This window comes from Planococcus citri, chromosome 2, assembly GCF_950023065.1.
Source record: "Planococcus citri chromosome 2, ihPlaCitr1.1, whole genome shotgun sequence".
Lineage (NCBI taxonomy): Eukaryota > Metazoa > Arthropoda > Insecta > Hemiptera > Pseudococcidae > Planococcus > Planococcus citri.
Genome location: NC_088678.1, coordinates 4,860,039 through 4,883,960, shown reverse-complemented (window position 1 = coordinate 4,883,960; position 23,922 = coordinate 4,860,039). Strand labels below are relative to the sequence as shown.

The window sequence follows — 23,922 nt, the reverse complement described above, 5'->3', positions numbered from 1 at the left end:
TGATTCACGTATACAGTGCAAATCTAGTCATAGCCATATCTACTTCGTACGTAGACGTACCTATTACCTATACAGATTCCCTGGATATTTTTACCATTATTAGTTGACTAATGGTTTTTTCCTCGTACCATACCGAGTAGGCTATTACCCACTACCAAGTACTAGTGTACATGCTTCGAAGACCGCATGGCTGGCCTGTTTGGATTGATTTGTGTTTACACTGCAGTTTTATTGTAGGGGAATATCCTCGTTTATCAGGTTTTCCTCACATTGTGGTTTTACTACTTTTTCCTCAGGTTTCGATGATGAGTTTAGATCGACGAATGAATTAAAATTTACGTGCGGAATTTTCCTTTAATGATTCTGTAATGTTTGCGTTCGTGTTCGATTTAGACAAGTGGGACTGGGAAATTACAGGGGTGCCCATTTTTTTCAGACATAAATCAATTTCCTCGTATTTTTTCAGTTTTCTTGACTAATTTTTCCAATTTTTTCAGATCTGAATATTTATTGAGGTGGCCCAGGCTCGTATTTTAGTCCGGCATATGACAATAGGCGTAATTGCACCCCCCCCGCCGATCCTTCAGAACAACATTTTTCTTAAAGGGGACATCCTAAGGAACATTTTAATGCAAAGTTGCCAAAAAAAAAGTTGGCCTTACTTACAGAATGGCGGCCATTTTGATTGATAAGTCAGCCGAAATCGCAGATTTTGCGTTTTAACATAGGACTTGCAAAAACTTTTTCAAACTTTACAAAGGTAGATTGAAAGATCATGCAAAAATTTATCACCTGTCCAAATTTCAAGTGCTAAAGTGCGTTTTTCGATTTTTGGCGAATTTTTGAAAATCGAATTTAGGCCAAAAATGAGGGAAAAAATCAATTTACCAAAATGACCAAGAAAGCTGAAATTTGGGATATACCCTATTTTCGACATGCCAAATCGACTGGAAACGGTTTCAACCAGTTTTGAGCAGTTCTGGAGCCTCCAGCAGATTTTTGAAACTCGAAATTCCCACAAAATTCCATCAAATTGGAGTTGTAAAGCTAAAATTTATTCTAAAAACTAATTTCAATACGCTACGAAGTACTGCAGGTGAATTTCAAGTCGTTTTGGAGGCTCCAGCGACTTTTTGAAAATTCCTGAAACCTCCATCAGATTTTTGAATCTTTTAAATTTTCACAAAATTTCATCAAATAGAGATGGAAAGCTGAAATTTACTCTACACTCCAATTTTAACACCCTCAGAAGACGACTTTAGGTGGGTTCAAGTAATTTTAGGGCCACCAGCGACTTTTTTTGAAAATTACTGGAGCCTTTAGCAGATTTTTGGAACTTTAAATTTTCACAAAATTTCATCAAATGGAGATGGAAAGCTGAAATTTACTCCACACTTCAATTTTAACACCCTCTGAAGACGATTTCAGGTGGGTTCAAGTCATTTTAGGGCCTCCAGCGACTTTTTTGAAAATTACTGGAGCCTCCAGTAGATTTTTGAAACTTGAAATTTCTCCAACATTAATTTATCAAATGGAGTTTGCAAGCTGAAATTTACTTCGCAGACTACATGGTGATTTCAAATGGTTTTGAAGCTTCCAGCTACTTTTAGGAAATTTCAATTTTCCAAAAAAACGTCATACAACCTTTCAAAAAGTTGCTGGAGGCTCTAAAAAGTCTTGAAATTCACCAGCAGTCAACTTCGTAGCGTATTGAAATTAGTGTGCAGAATGAATTTCGACTCTCCATCTTGGTTTGATAACATTTTGGGGAAATTTAAAGTTTCAAAAATCTACTGGAGGCTCCAGTAATTTTAAAAAAGTCGTTGAAGGCTCTAAAATGACTTGAAATCCACCAGAAGTCGTTTTCAGAGGGTGTTAAAATTGGAGTGTAGAGTAAATGTCAGCTTTCCATCTCTATTTGATGAAATTTTGTGAAAATTTAAAGTTTCAAAAATCTGCTGGAGACTTCAGGAATTTTCAAAAAGTTGCTGGAGGCTCCAAAACGACTTGATGAAATTCATCTGCAGTACTTCGTATGCGTATTGAAACTAGTTTTTAGAATGAATTTTAGCTTTACAACTCCAATTTGATGGAATTTTGTGGGAATTTCGAGTTTCAAAAATCTGCTGGAGGCTCCAGAACTGCTCAAAACGGGTTGAAACCGTTTCCAATCGATTTGGCATGTCGAAAATAGGATATATCCCAAATTTCAGCTTTCTTGGTCAATTTGGTAACATTTTGATTTTTTTTCCTCATTTTTGGCCTAAATTCGATTTTCAAAAATTCGCCAAAAATCGAAAAACGCACTTTAGCACTTGAAATTTGGACAGGTGATAAATTTTTGCATGATCTTTCGATCTACCTTTGTAAAGTTTGAAAAATTTCGTGCAAGTCCTATGTTGAAACGCAAAATCTGCTATTTCGGCTGACCTGTCAATCACAATGGCCGCCATTTTGTAAGTAAGGCCAACTTTTTTTTTTGGCAACTTTGCATTAAAATGTTCCTTAGGATGTCCCCTTTAAGAAAAATGTTGTCCCGGAGGATCGGCGGGTGGGGGGGGGGGGGTACAATTACTCCTACTGTCATATGCCGGACTATTTCGAAGTTGAATTTTTTTTAGCTCAAGTCCTCGGATTTTATGAGGGAATAATTTTCAATTTTTTTGATCTTCGCCTCACCAGGGAAGAATTTTTGAACTGGACAAACGTGATTCGAAAGATGACCCCGAAATACACCACAATCAAAAATTTCAGGCACTGAAATTTATTTTTTGGTTTTTGGTAAATTTAAAAAAATTTAAATTTGGCACAATTCTCAAGTATATGAAAAAAATGAAAATTTGATTAAATTGCCATAAAAAACTGAAATTTGGTTTATATCTAATATTTTTGACCTCCCAAATCGATTGAAAATGGTTTCGGACTGTTCTGGAGCTTCGAACGGATTACGATGAATTTTTCTTTTTTCTCGTCAAAAATAATCGCTGGAGAAAATTTTTGATTTGAACTGCTGCAAAAAGAATTTAAAAACATGTGCCGAAATTGATCAATTAAAAGGTCTCGAAGATGGTAAATCAAAGTTTATTTTTATATGATTGTGCTGAATTTCATTTTTACTCCACTTTAAAACCTTTCTTTTCGAGAACTGGAGAATACAAAAATCCGCAGGTGACTTCAGAGAACGGTTCGAAATCATCACCAATCGACTTGTGAGGTCGAAACATGAAGTATAAACCAAATTTCTGCCTTTTATGTCAATTAAATTCAAATTTTGATTTTTTTCAGAAAAATGTAAAGTTTTTAAAATTTGTCAAAAATCGAAAAATCAATTTCAGCACCTGAAACTTTTGCTGGTGTTGAATTTCGAGGTCCTCTTCTAATTCTTCTTACTAATCTTCAAAAATGTTGTCCTGGTTGGAATACTTCTCTTTTCAGTTCAAAAACATTGTTCTAGGAGTCCCCCCCCCCCCACAATTTGAAAAAATCTAAACCTCCTTCGTTCAAGCTGTTTTGGTCGCCTCAAATGTAAAGAGCCCTTAAAATAGGAAAAAATCGAGAGAAACATAAAATGTGAGTAAAGTTTGAAAATTTGACATTTTAAAATTTTTACAAGTCACTTTATTTTCCAAAAAAAATTTCCTTGGACCCCAAAATTTTTTTTGTTGTTTTTTTTTAAATTTTGGGCCTCTATACGAAGGGACCGAATTGTTTGGGAGTGAGGGAGTGGGAGGAGTTTTCTTGATTTATTTATTCTAATCAGAAAATGAAATTTTTTTTTCAATTTCGATTTTTATTTTTATTATTTTTTCAACTGGTGAGACCGGCGATCTAGAAGGGGGCGCGGGTAATTGAAAAGAGAATAATTAAGATGCATTTTGACGCTGAAATGAAGAGTTTTTGAACAAATCAGATTAAATTTAATTCGTTTGATTTTCTTAAACTCGTGAAACACTTGAAAAAATGTAAAAAATACAATTAAATTGCAGAAAAAACTCGATAAACTGTCAAAATTACCACAAACTTTCATAAAAATAGTTCAAAATGCAAGAAAAATTTGCCACACAATGAAAAAAAAACGATCAAAAACCACAAAAATTACTGAAAATATATCAAAAGCAACTTAAATGAGCGAAAAATATACAAAATAATGGAGAAAAATTAATAAAATTGCTGAAACTACCGAAAAATTCTTTAAATTGTAAAAAAAAACTTTAAAAAAATGACAAAAATCGATGATGATTTTCTTAATGATAAAAGAAATTGTGAAAACTATCATAAAAATTGTTCAAAATCAAGAAAAAATTTCCAAAAAAACGAAAAAATAAAAAAAATTGTAAAAAAAAACACTGAAAAATATCAAAACTTACTGAAATATCAAAAAAATACATAAAAAACGGAAAAAATTAATAAAATATAGTAAAACTTACAAGAACTACATTATAAAAATTGCTTAAATGAAAGAAAAATTGGCAATACATTAAAAAAAATTGACAAGAAATGTCTAAAAATGTATCGAGACTTATTAAAACGTGAGGAAAATTTGAGAAATGTCAGAAAAAAATACAGAAACCCCCCAAAAAATTACTAAAATTATATCCTAAATTAATCACACCTCGAAGTGAAAATTTGATTTAATGTGAATGAGCAAATCTGTTGCGGTCAAAGCAGCAAAAACAATTTTATTGGTAAATTTAAGCCACTTGAATAGACATTCAAACCATTTTCCCGCCAATTTTTGAAAAATTTTCGAGCATTTCATTGACGCAATTTTCACTCAATTTCAACAATTTTTTGTAGAATTTGGAACCTTTCAGACAATATTTGAAAATCTGAAAATAATTTTGAACGAATTTTGCAGGACTTTAATCATCAATCATTTTCACATTATTTAGAATACTTTGACTCAATTTCATAAGTTTTCAGCCCACTGTGAAGTTATTCTGATATTTCAAACGAATTTAATCATAGATATTAGGTATCTAATTGGAAATTTTAAATAATATCTAAATTTTGTATCCATTTCAATGCGATCAATTTTCTCGTAATTTTGAATAATTTCGTATGAATAATTTTATCACGAATGCACGTGCCCTTTCTTCCCCGAAGAAGAATTTGATCACTGGATTTTACCAAGTCTTCGACTAAACGATACCACCTTTCTCGAAACAACCAAGTGAGATATTTTCAATTTCACGAAAAACTTCTCCTTCTTCGCTTTTACGAAGAAATTCGACACAACGCCTAATAAAATATTTAAACAAGTCCTCGCTTCGTCTTCGACTCGTCGAACCCAAACCAAACCGCCAAAACGCCCAAAAAAAACGCCCAAATTAGCATCGACGAATCGACCTTGAACTTCCTACACTCGCTACCACACAAATCACTCGAAGCGACAGAAAAACACGTACTGTAGACCGAACAGCACACAACAGCAGCCTCATGTCATCGCTGCAGCATTTTCATTCGGTCGGCGGTTGCTGCGGCGAGAAAACTGAAAAGTGCTCAGCGATCCAAAAAACTTACACGCTCAACAAGTGCTCGACTTCCACGCACTTTTATCGTTTCACCTTCACCTACACCGCGAGAAAAACAGCCGCCAACAGCCCGCTACATGTGCTCAGTGCGACTGCGACTGCGGCGCATAAATTTCAGACACGTTCGTCGTCTTCCGCACGTCCCATGTAAATTACTAATGAACTAATACGAAAGAGGAAAGAACAATGAACCGTTCATAGACCTCTGTCGACGACCGTGTAGTGGTAAATGGTAAACCATTGTACGAGTACGAGAGCGATGCGTAGATATAGGCAGAGAGTGCGAGCGAGAGAGAGAGAGTGAGAGAGAGATGCCTGGATAACATATGGAGATGGACAAAGCGTTAGTCGTCACTAGATGTACGCAGACGAGATTCTACGCTCTCCACGAGGCTTCTTCTTTGTACCAGAGATGAATAAAAAGGTAAATATACCTATGTGGACCAGAAAAGAAAGAAAGAAACAGCGACAGGCCAGACCACTGTATCGCTGTTCTCATTTAACCAGCATAAAACCAGTCGCTGACTCGACTCTGAACTACATCGTGTACTCTGCGATCTCATTTTATCATTTTAACAATTAATAATCCGTCCAGAATCCGACTCGAGTTGACATTTTGGAAGAAAAAAGTTGAACTACTGGCAAAATGTGCTTCACTAATCGAAACTTCTCATCTAACAGAAAAATGTTTTTCTTTTCATCCAATACTGATCTCAGAAACCTCAGTCGACAATTTTCAACCAATTTGGAGCATTTAGCAAAATTTTTCAATCGAAGGCTCCAGAACAGCCAGAAACTACCTCAAATGAACTCAGCACATTAAAAATGGGGTATGAAGTAAATTTCATTTCAACAACTAAATTGGGTAAATAGTTGTGGAATTCAATTTTCAAAACTCTGCTAGGGTGCTCCAAAAACTACCACTCAAAATGGTTCGAAATAGTTTCCAATCGATTTGCAGGGTCGAACACAAGGCATGCCACACCTTTCAGCTCTCTTGGTCTATTTGGTAAAATTTTGATTTTTTCCATTTTTGACCCCAAGTTTGATTTTTCAAAAACTCATTAAAAATCGAAATCGTTCGTGAACTCAAAAATTTGATCTACTGCATTTCCAAATTCGTATTTGGAAAATCAGATCACCTCGATTCAAACCTGATGGACAAATTATTTCAGCTGATTTTCAAATTCCGTAATTAATTTTTTTTTTGATTTGCTATTGAAAATAAAAGGTTACAGGTGTAGAAGTGACTCACGGAACTTTCCTCATAAGGAGTATAAAATTACTTACTTATTCTCATACGCGAGTTCATATTACACTCTATCATTTTCGGAAGGGAAGTACTCACCTGAAACAAAGAAAAATTAAGGAGGATTAGTTAGTTATAAAATTATTGATCAATCAACAGATATAAGTACATATAAAATAATAATGATCGAAGGTCGAAGTAAAAATTCTGACCATCTCGATTCTCGACGTTTAATAAAGAGCCAGAAATGAATTATTCACACAGAAAGTATCATAAAAATTGTAAAATAGATTGTGAAAATCACTGAAAAATATCAAAAATTGACGGATCATCAGAAAACGACCAAAATTTGAGAAAAATGTCTCATTTGAGTTCAATTTTGCACAGATGCTTAGGTTATTAAAAAATTCCAAATTTCAGCTTCCTACTACAGGTTAGTAAAATTTTGATTTTTTTCTCATTTTTTGATCCAAATTTTATTTTCAAAAATTCATCAAGAATCGAAAAAGCACTCGAATGCCTGAAACTTTGGGTGGTGGAATATTTTTGCATGCTCTTTCGATCTTGCTTCATTTAGTTCAAGTATTTTGCTGCCTGCTGGGAGGGAAAAAAATTCGACCCAACATTGATTATTTTTAAAGGTAAACATTTTCATAAATAGCCCTTAATAGTGTCTAGCACCCCTACAAATGAAAAAAAAAAGCTTGAAAACTGTCCAAGTGTTACACAGACATTTTTCAGAAATTATTGACTGCATACAAGTAATAAGGTGCACTGGGGCAAGTCAGAATGTTTTTTCGCAATTTCAACTTTGACCAGCTGTTACTCCCCTTCTAATGAACCAATATGGATCAAATTTATTATGTAGGTTCCCATAAGGGTTCTTAACCTATGGTGAAAATTTTAGCGTCATTGACAAAGTAGCTTTCGCTCAGTGGAATAAAATATAAACTGTTCTGATTTACCCCACATTGGGGGAAGTCAGAACAGGATAAACTTTGCAGAGGCGTAGCTCACAAACAGAGCGTCCTAGAAAAATTGCATAGTAACAAAATTGCAGAGAATTTAATTCTCTTTGAGATTACTTTCATCAGATTTTCACTAGGACGCACGGTTTGTTCGCTATATGCGAAAAACTAAGAGATAGAAAGTCTGTATTTGAAAACAAATTCAAAGCAACAAAATACAATTGAACCAAAGACATCTAAAATGAAACTGGATCGCGAAAATTTTTACACCATGATGAAGTAGGGGTAGTACCCTCAAGTCACCTGTAGTAGCACTTCGCCAGATATAAACCTCTAGGAGCTAGAGCAAGTTTTCTAACTTACCCCAAATTCTGACTTCCCCCAGTGCACCTTAGCATGTTTAGGTAGGTATTAGTTTTAAGAAATGGAATAAGAGTCGACCAGTATTGTTGATCGTAAAATCTATTCATTTAAAAATATAAAATTCATTTGCTCATAAAATCGTTATTTAACAATTCAGAAGGGGCATAAACCACGGGAAAACGAAGTAGAAGGCGCTTTGTCCGTCACCTGAACAGAAATCCCATCAGCTGCTTGTTAAAAGTATACATCCGTTGATTTCTATAAAAACGTTAGTGGCTTCTTAAATCCATCCTATACCTTCCTATACCTAAAAACAAGCGACCAGTCTCCTTTGGAATCCACTTCCTAAAAAGTGCAGCGGCTTCCAAATGTAAAATTCCATAATTCACAATGCAACCTTTTCCCAATAAATACTCAGCTCTCAGCACACCAAATTATTAGTTCACTTGGAGTTCTCTCCGAGTTCAACTTCAGCTCTTGCTTTGCTGACTTATGTATTACTAGTATCTAGTGTTACTTTATCAAAGTTTGTGATTTCAAGTTGTACCTACTTGTTCGCAAATATCTTTTATACTGTTGTGAATTTATTTCCAACAATAAACTTTTAAAGTGAACTTTTTCGAACTTTTAATTTTTTTAATTAATCGGAGAATCAGTCATCACACTGGTTATGCTAAGGACTGGTACGCTACTCTTCTATCATACTTATGATTCATCATGGAAAGAATGGAAACGTGAATTGATCATCGACTTTTTAGATATGCAGGGCCGGACCCAAGAACACAGAAAATTTAGCGGCCCACCGAGATATCCCATTTTAGCGGCCCTGTTCTTGGGTTCTTCAATTAATTGGCCAAATTTTTTTCTCCCATTTTTTAAAGTGCAGGACACTGAGCATAGAAATTCATTCAGAAATTTTTTAAGCAGTCCAGTTTTTACCTCATCAGCTCACATAAGTCGCAGCCCACAGACATTTTCTCGGTAACTTGGTGGGTGGGTCCAGGCCTGAGATATGGACTGCTAGCGGCCCATAAGCTTAACATACGGCTATTGTCTTGAACATAGTAAGTTGAGGGTTGCAATCTGCGCATGCGCCAGCTCTGCTATGACGTTATACCACTCAGGTATGGTTACATGGTGGTGCAGGAGGTATAACGTTGTCACCCGGTATGACATCATTTTTCAGATTCTGGCATTGGCATGCCCAGAAGCCAAACCTTGACTAACTGATGAACTATGTTCAAGACCAGGGCTGTTAAATTACCGTAATTTATTCGTTGGTAAAATACGGCGGTAAAATACGGTATTTTACGGTATTTATGGTATTTTACCAGTTTGGGTATGAAGAGTTATATTTTGTTGTTTGACTTCTAAGTTCTGTACTTCTGACCTGCCTCTGAAGTAAATTTTCATCTGTTTTACACAGTATAGCCAGTAAGTTCCCGCAGTGAACCCATTACTCGAGAACTAATTGAGGTATCCTCAAAATTTTTTTTTTATTATTCAACATAATACACGTTCTTCAAAATACACTCGCTAGATCGTTCCAATAAACTTTGAATTACCCTCTGGAACGACAAATGTGAGATGCTGTCGAGTTGACGCATCGTCATCCCAACTTGGGTATCCAAAATTGAGGAAAATCTGGTGCCTTTCATAGTTAATTTCAACTTGGGGAATAAAAAAAAGTTGCCCCGAGCCAGATTTGGCGAATAAAGCGGATGATTGATGAAGTTGACCTCCCTTTTAGCCAAATATTGACATACGCGAAGGTGTGCAAGAGAGGGCGCATTATCGCGCAGTAAGAACCAATTGCCCGATTCCAGTAATTACGGTTCTATGCGACGAATTAAACAGTTTACATCGTAATTATAGAATTCCCCATTCACTGCCATATTCGCAGGAACAAATTTACCATGAATAATGCCTTTATAATTGAAAAAAGAAATGAGCATTGTCTTTGTTTTTGATTTCACAACCTTCACTTTTCAATTTTTTTTTTGAAATTCATTGTACTAGCCATACACGGTCCTCTCTGACAAATTTTCATCTCCATTCGCTTTTCTAACCAGCTTGATGGTTTCTGTATGAGTTTTGCGAAGCCGGACACAAAAATCAAAAGCAGAGCGCCATTCAAACTTTGTGGAACTTGTTTACATGAAAAATTACGATGACATGGAATAAAAACTTCACTTAGTAAAATCATCAGAAATGTTATTAAATATGCTCCAATTTTGAAAATTTTTTTTTCCTTGGATAGAGGAGACTTCAAGCTATTTAATACAACTTTTCCCTGATAGATAGCGTTATTCATTCCCGAGTAATAGGTTCACTGCGGGAACTTACTGACTATACTGTGTAGGGGTTATTAAAGATTATAGGAAATTTTCCATGGAAATTTTTTGGAAATTTATGGGGAAAATTTTTGGTAACTTTCAAATCATAAATTTCCATGGAAATTTGGAAATTTATGGAAGAAAGATGGAAAAAAAGTGTTCAATTTGGCTTTTTGGTAAATTATGGTAAAATACGGTAATAAACTTTTGGTAAAATACCGCTGTAATTTACCAACATAAATTATATACAGCCCTGTTCAAGACCATTGACTTATGTACTGCTAGAAGTCCATATCTAAAAACTAAAAAGTCAATTGGAATTGATAGCCATGTTCCCAGACACCAAAGATTTTGCCACCCAGCTGGAAAATAAGTTGAATTGTAAGAAATTAGATAATGAAACTTGGTAGGACATAACTGAGGTCCAAACCGTGGTCATTGGTCCGCTTTTAAAATCTTCAGTCTCGGTCTGTTCCTGTTATTTTTCCTGAAAAGGGTCATCTGTTCAGTTAATATTTACATGAATTTTTTTTAAAGGTCTAAGGTCTGATCCGGTCCACTTGGTCTTGTGTGAATTTTTGGGTATGGTCGTGGTCATCGGTCTGGTTTTTTGGTCTGGTCCAACAAGCCTGGCTGCCGGCACTAGAGCTTGGCCCATCCCATACCTTTCTCCTCAAGGTTTTTATGTGAATTTCTTGAATAGTTTAAATTGTTCGTTTACTGATAAAAATGATCTGAGTGACCAACATGATCTGTGTGGTGATGATCTGCGTGGTAAACAAGATCTGAGTGATGAATGTAATGGAGACCTGTGTGGCAATTGCGATCTGAGTGATTGATGCGATTGAGAATTGAGTGGTACCCAATTGTGATCTGTGTCATTGTTCCAGTGATAAGCAAGAGAAGAAGCCTCAACGTGACTGCTATAATTGTAGGTGTCCTAGGCATGTTGCCAAAGACTGCAAAGATCCTAAAATTGTTTGCAAACATTGTTTTCATTACATGGTTACATCGAGTCAAACTGCCATAATCCATGAAAGAAGACCAGATCACAAAATTGAAAGTTGAATGTTACTTCTTGTTCTCGAGTGGAATCTTAATATGAGAGTGGCCGATTGTTATACGCAGACATTTTTCAGAAATTATTAACTGCATACAAGTTGCTGTTTAGGAATTAGTTTTAAGGAATGGAATGAGAGTTGATCGTTGTTGTTGATTGTAAAATCTATTCCGGATAATAATTTAAAAATATAAAATTTGTTTGCTTATAAATTCGTTATTCAACACAAGTTGAAAATTTTCAATAGAAATGTCAACTTTGCCCCTTTTAGAGGGGTTAGGAGTAAACTAGAAATTTGAAAATTTCTGTCAGTGGTGTTTTGAACCCCACAGGCCAGAGTTTTCTGTCGGTTAATTTCAAAATCCCAACCGACGCTGAATCTGCCCTCTAAACCCGACCATAATACTCTTTGGCAATAAAGTATTCCTCAGTTGGTCTAATCTGCTGATATTTTTTTTGGAAATACATATCTCTCTCATGTGTGATGGATTTTCACATCCATGTACATTTCATATCAGCTATCTATAGTACGGAATGAACGTTTCGGTAACCATTTTTAAAACAACGTATTACCCTAGTTCGTTACATTCCATGTTTGATTTTTCAAACTAATTATTCTGGACATCGTAAGACATTTCACATTTTTCAATTTTCACTCTTTCTGTTCATCTGCAGTACACTGAGAAAATCTCTTGAAAAATTTTCCCTTCGAGTTATTCGTGTTATAGGGGTAAAAAAAAACTGATTGGATTAGAAAAATAAGGCAGCATGGTTGAAATTTTATTATCGAAGTGCACGTGTAAGACGCATTAAAGGTTTCGGGTGAAGGATTTTTTTTTCAATATTCATTCGCGGTAAATATCTATTTCATTTTTCTCGTCATGATAGCGACTCGTCAAGATAATCTAAATGAAAAACAAATATGCCTTATCGAAACATCGTAATAGTATTGCACGTGTCTCGACTTTTGCTGGCTCGTTAAAAGAAATTCAAATAATACCCACTACGGAAAAACTCGTTCAAAGATTTTCTTTCTGTGTTTTTCAAAAATTAAAGCACGAGTCAAATCCGTCTTCGTGTTCGCAACAGTGTAACACCTTCCGAGATTTTTTTTCTTCTTCGTTCTACAAAAGCCACACGAGTACAGTCATCGCTTGATAGAATTTAAATCACATTTAAGGTCACAAAACCGTAACCGTTCAGGTTCTTTGTTTCCATATGCGAAATAACCCTTCACCCTGGTTTTACTCGCGAGAAATGCGGAAAATTAGAATATTTCCAGTTCACTAAGACAGGGTGACTCGACGAGTATTCGTACCTATATTACACGGTTTCGCGACTCTTTGCTCAAATTAGTTCGACGATATAAATTTATTCGAGTCATTTTTACGACACGACGAGCGAGGTGTACGAAAAAATAATACGAGCAAAAAAAAAAAAAGGTACACGAACGGAGATGTTGCGATGTATTTTTACAATTTCCAACTCGATAAAATCGAGCTGCGAGAGAAAAATCCGTGTAATTTTTTTCATTACTCGTAATCGATACTGTGACGTAATAAGAAAGGTAAGATAAGCGTTGAAATTCCCAGCACCATCCCCTCTACTCTATACTCGTTCTATCATAGTTTTTCTATACTAAATACTTACAACAGATCGTAGTGTACTTTTCTTCGATATGGAAAATAAAGAAAAACTTGCTTTTTTCTCCCTTATATATATTGCCAACAACTAATACTATCATTGATACCATACAACGTGGGAACCGAACCAAATGCCAGGCATGATCCGCTTTATACTTCGGTTATGAGTATAGAAAGTTACTCGAGTAATTATAGTATAGAAAGTATAGCTAAGTAGTAAGTATAGCATCAATATTAAAATGATTGAAGGCGTAATCGTTTAGAGTTTTCAAAAAACTGTCTTCAAATAAAAATACCCCTAACTCGTATAAATAAAAAATCGTCTTTGGAAAAGTTGATAATAAGTACTATACCTCCTCCAATACATTTCTTTTGGAACAAAAGTTAAACACGTGTCAATAATGGACATTATAATATTTTTTGACGATGATGCCACGATGAAATTACCAAGCACGACCCCCTTCCCCCTCCAGCATTCTCCAAAATGCATTTTGTTTTATTTTAAAATCAGACGTATTACGACTCCGAGTGCACAACTTCTTGTGCAAAGTGTCACATCGCTGATGAGAAAGTCATTGGAGACTCCAAAACGGCTTGAAACCACGGCCGATTCTATAACTTTTTTTTTGGGGGGGGGGGACTTATGATTTTCAAAATGCTGCTGAAGTCTTCAAAACGACGGTTCAAACCCTCCTTTACCAGTCGACTATAAGCACGTTACATTTGGGGTAAAGTGTGAATTTCATCGTTCTATCTTCGTTTTGTCAAATTTAGTGGAAATTTTGAGTTCCAAAAATGTGCTGGAGGCTTCAGAAGTGCTCAAAATGGCTGGATATTGGTTCAAATCAATTCGGCGGGTCTTGAATAGAATATAATTATATTAAATTTCAGCTTTCTAAGTTAATTTGGTAAAATTGGATTTGTTTTATTGTGCCTGAAAATGTGATTTTCAAAAATTCACGAACGAAGGTCGAAAAATGCAGTTTAGCCCAAAAATTTTGTTCCTACAATTTAGCTTTGTCGAGGGAAAAAGTTCTGAAAAATTTACATTTTCACAGGACGTGTCATCAATGCAAGTGCATCTAGATTTGTTATCTGAACAAGTAACCACGTTAACGGCTCTTGTAAGTGACTTAACGATAAAATTAGATAATACTGTTAGCAATAATTATCGTAGATCTTGTAGTCTGAATCAATCAAATGCGCAACGTTATCGTGAATCCTCGTAGTAAACCATCATTCTTGAATTTGATGATGCAAGGCTTCAGGATTTTCAGTTTTTAGGAAATTATACTTAAATATATTTAAAAATATGATTGGGCCCTGAACAAGGTGAGGGCAAAAGCTATCGAAAAATCACAATTATCTTTTCTATCAATTGGGGGGGGGGAGGTAAAGGGGAAGGGGGCGAGACACCATCCTTCCCGTTCGACATGCCTTTGAAAAAGAGATGCTTTCGCCAAAACAGAAAAAAAGTTGATTTTTTTTTTGAATTTTTTCGAAACTAAAGAACATTTTTTCTAATATGTACATAATACAAGGTGTCCACTCATTTCTGGAAATGATTTAGATTTTCCCTGACTTTTTCAGGTTTTCCAGACCAATTTTTCCAATTTCCGAGATTCTTGAAAAATGAATTACACACGCGATCAGGTGGGGGAGGGGGGTGGGTCAAATTTTTTCGAACATCATGAGCTCTAAATATCGTTGAGCCCTTTTTTTTCAAGCATGATTGCTCAATAGTGTGGCCCTTTTTTTGGGGGGGGGGGGGGGGGGTTGGTTGCAAAAATCAAGATTGCAACGTGCTGAGCTCAATCGATGGTATCATAATTTTTAAATAGGGAGGCGTTCTGTTAAAAGAACAAACATTGTATTAATAATTCGCATTCAAGCATAGACACAATGGAAGAACATCATTTTTCAACAACTTTTCAAAATTTTTATTTGAACCCTCAAACATCTTCTGATCTTTAATTACGCGACTAGGTCGGTAGGTTTATCTCTATTTAACCATCTTGTTTTGGTGGTGGTATCCAAGAGCTGGATGGCTTCGACATTTGGATGCCGATGGAGTCTCTGGATGTGAGCTTTTGCCATGTGACTGATAACTTCATCCACATAAATGGTAAATTCCAATCTGTGTGCAATGTTTCATTTCTAACGTACCATGGGGCATTCGCCATTAGGCGCAGTACTTTATTTAGGAGTCTCTGGATTATATCCTGGTTAGACTGTTTTGCGCATCCCCAGAGCTGCATGCCAAATGTACATACTGGATGTAACACTGATGAGTAGACGAGCTTTTCATTTTCAAAGCTCAATTTAGAATTTCTTCTGATTAACCAATACATGTCTCTAATGTGTAGGTCCAGTTCCTTTCTTTTATTTTTTACATGCTCACTCCAGCATAGCTTTGAGTCCAAGATCATACCCAGGTATTTGACTTTATCTGTCTGTTGGATGATCCTGCCATTGAAGATGATTGGTTGATACCCATATTTGCGATTTGAGAATGTAACCACTATTGATTTGTAGTCGTTGATTTCAATCTTCCATCGTTTTGCCCATTTTTCAACTTTGATTGACATTATCTGTAGTTTGTGGACTGCTGATTTATGATTTTTGTGTATTACCAGCTGAGCTGTGTCATTGGCAAATGTGGCGTTGATGATCTCTGGATCACAAGAAAATCGGCTGTTTAAATTACATATAATATCGGACCAGTTTTGCTGCCTTGAGGTACTCCTTCATAAAGAAATATTTTTTAATGTCAACATTACTCTTTAATTAATAGTTTTTTGAAATTCCAGGGCTCATACATTTCATCCCAAAAAAAGTGACTTCAGTAACCTAAAACGCTCAAAAAAGTAACCAAAAGTGACAAAACATAGGCAATAGTTACATTTTTAATGCAAAAAAAAATTATCAAAAAAAAACCTTTTGATTTTAATTAAAATCTAAAAATGAAACTCGATAGAAACTTGTTCAATTTCAGCAAAAAGCAGGACATTTTGGCAATTCCTTTTTCCAATTTCTGCCGAAAAAGTTGAACTACAAAATATTTGGCAACTTTTTGATTGAAAAAATCAAAAAAATCAATTTTTTTTTTGGTAATTTTAGACTCAATTTTTGCGAATTCTGGCAATGAGTACAAGACTTTTGAAAATTTCAGCAAAAGAATTTTTTTTAGCAGTTTCTGGTGAAAAAACGACACATTAGAACTATTATTGGAAAAGAGTGGGAGTTTTTGGATGCAAAAAACAGCACAATTCTTAGCATCTTTTTTGCCAAAAAAAAGAAGAAATAATTCTTGACAATTTACGCTATAAAAGCGAGACTTTGCTATTTTTGACAGAAAACGAGACTTCCACAATAATTTCAGTAAAAGGCAGGGCTTCTTGACCATTTTTATCAAAAAAGTGAAACATTTTATAGCGCTAAAGAGCGAGATTTATTAATGATACTCATAACTCATAAGTGGATAAAATGTAAGACTTCAACAATTTTTGCAAAAAACAAGACTCTGGAAATTTGGCATTTTATGACAAAACCAACCAGCGAAAAAATTGCCCGAGCAAAGCGAAGGTTAATTTTTTCATTATGAGAAATGAAAAAATCTGTTTGAAGTCACCTTTCACAAAATTCCCTAACTTTTGAGTAAAAAATGCTGTAAATTCCCAAAATTCCATGATCACAATGGGTTGTGAGCACCCTCAAAACGGCCATAATTCAAAAACTTACAATGAACTCTAAAACAATGGTACCATGATATCCTCCCTTATGTTTTTGGGGCCGCAGAATACAAATTTGACAATATTTTTTTTGTAAGAGTGGGGGGTGAGGGGGGCGAAAAATTCAAAATTTAACAATAATAATGTGTGATATGTCGAATTGTATGTTTCTGAGGGTGTAGATCACGAATCTGGCAATATTTTTTTCGTAGCGGTCAATGGTGGGGGCTGAGGGGGTGAAAATGGGTAAAAATTCAAAATCTTACTGTATTGATGTGTGATATGTCGAAATGTATGTTTTCGAGGTTGTAGATCACAAATTTGAAAATATTTTTTTCGTAGGGGTGAATGCTGGGGGATGAAGGGGGTGAAAAATTCAAAATTTGACCATAATGATGTGTGATATATCGAATTGTATGTTTTTGGGGGTGTAGATCACGAATTTGACAATATTTTTTTCATAGGGGTGAATGGTGGGGGATGAAGGGGGTAAAAACGGTGAAAAATTCAAAATTTGACCATAATGACGTGTGATATGTCAAAATGTACGTTTTCGAGGGTGTAGAAGGGGTGAAGGGTTGGGAATGAAGAATTTTCTATTGGGGAGCCGTCAAAGACCCTGGAAGAAAAAATTTGTAACATTTAAACAAAATTCACCATGATTCTTCACTATAATTGACTGTTGTGGTCGCCGGGGCATCCGGGGGCAAAAATGGCAATTGACATCTTGAAATACACTATCTCAAGTATTACTAGCCACTGGAATTTCCCGTGCATCTACGTGCAAAAATTTTTTCTATTCCCATTTATGCAGCAGAGTAGGCAAAAAACGGAGTTTCGACGTAAATTATACCTCTATAATTACTTTATAACAACTAAAATCGAGTAAATTGATAGAAAATTACTCACTTTTAGTTGAATTATACATATTCGGTACATTTCGACATATCACACAAATACTCCCGGTCTGAACATTTGTTTTTGTGTTTTTGAGTACTTATCGTTTATTTGTTTGGTTTGTGTGTGTATGTTTTTTTTATGAAAACACGTTTTCGAAAGAAATATGGCGTTTTTTGTAAATTGTACAATTTCTTTACCGCAAACCGATATTTATCACCACATGGATCGATATTTTTCCGATTACGTATTCATACCCATCAATTTATAAACGTAATCAATGTGCAAATCCCACGCATATATTTAAGCATACACTCTTGGTATATGAATTATGTCCGTGGTGAGATTTTTAATCGCTAATGGGGCGACAAATATTGACAATGATAAAATCACACAATGCCACGCAACATTCTAATAGAGATAGCTAAGCTGTTGCGATATTTTGGCAAATTTTAGCGTCACGAATCACGATCCAAAAACAAAAAAAAACCTTAACGATGGATATAAGGGCAGTAATAAGTTTAAAACTTCGAATACACTCGAACGTTGAAGTAGGTACCTATTCTCGCCATATTGGAACAATATTTGACGACACTCGACTAATTGCGCCAAAAAAGAAAAAAAAACACCATCATGACACACATTTTAACGCGCAGATAACTTTTTCAAAATGAGTTAGTCGAGTTTCCGCTCGAATCCAATTCGTTATCGTGCAGTTTAATTATCGCGAATGAGCTTCTCTCGGAGCATCGTACTCTTTGAAGAGAGGTAATCATTAGAGTTGTGCAGGTCGATACGGTTCATTCGGCAAGGCTAAGTAGGTAACTTGAGTAATGGTTGTGTTATTTAAACAGGAAATAGAAACGTAATTTTGAGTAGTTTAGGTTCGCCTTTCGTGATTAGTTCAAGGCTCAGTTTTGAACATTTTAGTACATACAAGTGTAAAATGTAGAGGTAGGTATTCTATATACGATAACATTTTCGTTACCTATGTTAGATACACGTAAAAAGATAAAAGTGTTTGCGGTCGACGAAGAGCGGGTACGAATATAATGACATCGTTTAGGGATACATTTTTATCGCGATTTTCGTCTCTCGATGTCCACGTCCTTCCGTTAGATGGATTTTTGAATAGAATATTCCTCAGTCGAGGGTCCGAAACGGCGATACTCGAGATGGAGAGCACGAATCGTCCACCTTAAGGACGAACTGCAGCGAACAACACGCGGCGTTATCGAAGGTGTATAAAAGTATCATTTTTCTAACAAATAGCTACACGCCAAATGTAACAAAAAAATCCATAAATTTGACGAGGTAAAATGTTGTATTACACGATGGTGTTTTTTTTCCTCTTCTTCGGCTCTTCTAGTAAGTATTCGACTTGGGTATATCGGTTCGTGCTGCAAAATTCCACCTATTTCTGTCCCTGTGTTCCTGTCTCCGTCTAGTATTTCGCGCGCTCAGGATGAAAGACGTTTAAAAATTCATAGCAAAGCGTTCGTCATAATTTCGCCAGAGCACCGGGGCTCGGGCTTTTTGCTCTATTGAATCATTTCCTTTTATCGAAAACAACACTGTACAATATAACGTGAATCCCAACTCCCAAGTTTGTAAATTCACGGTGCATTATTCATTTGGGAGGATGATGCCGCGCCGCCGGAGCTTTACGTTATGAATATTCAACGCCTTTTCAAAACCTATTGTAATAGGTACCTTTTTTTTCCTTTCTTATTTTCAGAATGTTTTCATCGTTAATTCTTCGCCACACGTAACTGTACGCAAGATTTAAAACTACGCAGTACGTATGTTAAGGACGAGAAAGCCTGATTAAGGAGTTTCTTTTGTTTGTTACTTAGGGTAGGTATTTTACGCATCTCGTGTTCGAGCTTCTTAAAAGTAGCCTCGTAATTTGACGTGTTGAAAGCCTGCTCTCTCTTTAAATGCCCGATGTTCTGCCTGCGATGCTGATGGTTCAGGATGGCGAGTGCAATGTGGAAGAGTATACCTAGCCTTGAAATGGATACATTGCGTATACATTTATACGAGTTTAAGTATAAGGTACATAAAGGCGTGAACATCTAACAAACAAAGTGTCTCTGTACTACGATGAGTACAAAGTATACTTAATTCCAAAACCATTTGTTAGCAGCTTCGGTTCCGACGCGGTGAGAAAATTTGTAGTAAATAAGCTGGAAGAAAATTTTACTCATCTTTGATATAGGTATGCAGGTTCAATAGTTCAAGATGATACGCTCGTTTCCTTTGAAGTTTTACTGATATAGCTGCGCACAAAGGAACGACGAGTATCGAGAAACACGAAGAGATTTTCTCTGCGAGCTTTTGAAATTTAAACGACTAAAGGTTGAGCCTTTCGCGAGCACTTTTTTCTATTCATTTTTAATAAAGGGCTAGTCCATGTCAACTCGGCCTGGTTTTAGATTCAAGTGCTCCGATTTTGCTCAAAATTCTCATGTGTTATGTCACGTTTCTCATATACCTAAGCATTACTACAGGGTGTCTAACAAAATTTCAAAATGAAAAAGAAGGACTTTGGTAGGACTTTTAGCAGGTCATTTTTCGAGCACTTATGTTATTTTTCAATGGGGGGGGGGGGGGGGGTCAAAATTTGCATGCAAGTTCTTAGCCAAATTTTTGTAAAAAATGTGAAATTTTATTTGAATTTTTTTAACAAGCAAAAAAACAAAACTTTGAAGTTATTAGCGATGAATTTTTAAAAATTACCTAACGATTAATTTAAAAATTTGATGAATATCTCATCATGTTTGCTTAAAAACAAATTTAAGTCGAATTCTTCAATTTAGATTGTAAATTATCTTCGATTTCAATGATTTTTAAAAACATTTTTACAAGGTTTCAATTTTTTTTTTTTTAAATCTGTAAAAGTGTACCTACTTGTAGGTGGCATTGCACTCTTATTCAGACGAGCCTCCGGCAATGTTGACACATTAAAGTCAAGGGGTGCCGAAGTGGGAGATGTGGTGGAGATATACAGCAAAGAGAACTACGTTCTATATACAGTAACCAAAGAAAGAGGCAAGGACAAGCCGATGATAGAAGACTTTTGTACAAACAATGAAAGCTCTGGCAGCCAGATGCGTACAGCTGAACATAACTAAAATTGCAGTACTGAGATTAGGGAGTGGTTTGGTCCAACTTGATGGGAAATTAGTTAAACGAGTGCTCCTGGATTGCTTCAAGGGCCTTACAGTGACTCTGAGAGTTTGCACCCCCCCCCCCCCTACCGAACATGTTAGTGTAACTACCTGAACAAGATGTCAAAAACCAATATTGTCAACTGTAAATAAAAACCTTTTTTCTTTCTTCCTACTACTAGTTAGTACATATTATTATTATGCCCAACAAAATACTCAGGACTGAATTTACCTGGGCCTTGAGATAATCCTAAAATTTACTATAATATTTATCGCTGTACTTACCTATAAATACTAAACTTCTAATATAGAAAACAATCTTTTCTTGTGGGCAGTTGGTGAGAAGCCCTAAGCAAGTGCACCAACTGCCCCACAAAAGTCCAAATAAACCTGGTGGCAACAACTAGGGGACCTAACTTGTTGGGATCACCCCTAGGCAAAATCACTCCCCCTTCAAACTTCACCCTGAGAAGGGTTGGGGGCTCAGTCGTGATTGGAACAGGTATGCGTATAAACAAAACCTGGGATGTGACAACTGGACCTTAGTCCTTAGGCAACCACCTAGGGGTTTGGGTTGCTTGGACAATCCGTCTCACCTCCCCCTCCCTGCTTAGACTTGGGGTGAAGCTATAATTATATGTATTTAGAGACATATGTGTCATTCCGTAGGTAATGGGCCATTTGGTCGATTCTATTTATCGAGATAATCGTGTTTTTAGTGAAAAAGTCGAGAGAATTGATAATCGAGGTTTTGATGGATTTTGATGAAGAACATATCTGACTGAATCTGACTATTGCGTGTTAAAGTATAAAGACCACAGGTGCGCCCCAAGCGGAGAAAAATGGAACTAAAGTTTTTCTAAGAAGGGTCCATTTGGTAGATTTTGTTTTTTCACGGTAAATTCATTTCCAAAGACTTCCAAAAAAATACCCTCTGAATTATACTGCACCTTGTCACCCGTGGCAACATGTACGTATCTTATACCATTCAAAAACACGTTTTAGCTAGCTGCAGTCCCTAGCAGTGTGGCATTGGTAATGGATTGCTGACCAGAAGATATGGGGTTCAAATCACACCTCAGGAAGAAATTAAAAATTTTTTTTTTAAGATTTCCACTTTTACAAGTTGAATTTCGATAGAAAATGTGAATAATTTTTTTTTCTTTTCAACAGAGTAATGAATTTTTATGCAAAATTTTAATTTATTAATCATTGTTATTCAGGCTTAAAATGCTCATAAACATGAAAAGATTGAGTAAAAAAAATCTCTACTGCAGGTGGGTAGTAATATTTGACATCAGAAACAATAATCTTTAATTTTAGGTATAAAGGTTTTGGGATTACATGAAATTTCAGCTTTTTTCAGAAAAAAAAACTTTGAAGGTGATTTTCTCAAAAGTTGAGCTTTTCAAATTTTTAATTATGGATTTTTTGAGTTTTTTTGCACTTTTTGGGCTTTTATCCAGCTCATATGATTGCTCCGGAGATCTACTTCACCCCCCCCCCCCTATAACTCAATATCAACCAAATGGGTCCATTACCTGTGGAATGACACATATGTTTTAGTCCGGCATATGACAATAGGAGTAATTGCACCCTCCCGCCGATCCTCCGGGACAACTTTTTTCTTAAAGGGGACATCCTAAGGAACATTTTAAAGCAAACTTGCCCGAAAAAAAGTTGGTTTTACTTACAAAATGGCGGCCATTTTGATTGAAGGTCAGCCAAATTCGCAGATTTTGCATTTCAACATAGGACTTGCACAACATTTTTCAACCCTTACAAAGGTAGATCGAAAGATCATGCAAAAATTTATCACCAGTCAAAATTTCAAGTGCCAAAGTGCGTTTTTCGATTTTTGGTGAATTTTTGAAAATCCATTTTAGGCCAAAAATGAGGGAAAAAATCAAAATTTTACCAAATTGACCAAGAAAGCTGAAATTTGGGATATATGTACCCTATTTTCGACATGCCAAATCGATTGGAAACGGTTTCAACCCGTTTTGAGCAGTTCGGGAGCCTCCAGCAGATTTTTTAAACTCGAAATTCCCACAAAATTCCATAAAATTGGAGTTATGAAGCTGAACTTTATTCTAAAAACTAATTTCAATACGCTACGAAGTACCGCAGGTAAATTTCAAGTCGTTTTGGAGCCTCCAACGACTTTTTGAAAATTCCTGAAGCCTCCAGCAGATTTTTGAAACATTAAATTTTCACAAAATTTCATCAAATGGAGATGTAAAGCTGAAATTCACTCTACATTCCAAGTTTAACACCCCTGAAGACGACTTCAGGTGGGTTCAAGTCATTTTAAAGCCTCCAGTGACTTTTTTGAAAACTACTGGAGCCTCCAGTAGATTTTTGAAACTTGAAATTTCCCCAAAATTTCATCAAACTGAGATAGAGAGTCGAAATTCATTCTGCAAACTAATTTCAATACGCTGCGAAGTTGACTGCTGGTGGATTTCAAGTCGGTTTGGAGCCTCCAGCGACTTTTTGAAAGGTTGTATGGCATTTTTTTGGAAAATTGAAATTTCCTAAAAGTATATGGAAGCTTCAAAACCATTTTGAAGCCACCATGTAGACTGCGAAGTAAATTTCAGCTTGCCAACTCCATTTAATAAATTCATGTTGCGGGAATTTCAAGTTTCAAAAATCTACTGGAGGCTCCAGTAATTCTCAAAAAAGTCGCTGAGGCTCTAAAATAACTTGAACCCACCTGAAGTCGTCTTCAGAGGGTGTTAAAATTGGAATGTGGAGTAAATTTCAGCTTTCCATCTCCATTTGATGAAACTTTGTGAAAATTTAAATTTTCAAAAGTCTGCTGGAGGCTCTAAAATAACTTGAAATTCACCTGCGGTGCTTCGTAGCGTATTGAAATTAGTTTTTAGAAAAAATTTCAGCTTTAAACTCCAATTTTATGGATTTTTGTGGGAATTTCGAGTTTCAAAAATCTGCTGGAGGCTCC

The 23,922-nt window shown here is 35.7% G+C and overlaps 1 protein-coding gene across 2 annotated transcripts in view; it reads right to left on the bottom strand.

Annotated features, from left to right (window-relative positions):
- Ypel (Yippee-like) overlaps positions 1 to 23,922 on the bottom strand; it is a 97,770-nt gene that overhangs the window by 46,538 nt on the left and 27,310 nt on the right. The window lies entirely within an intron of this gene.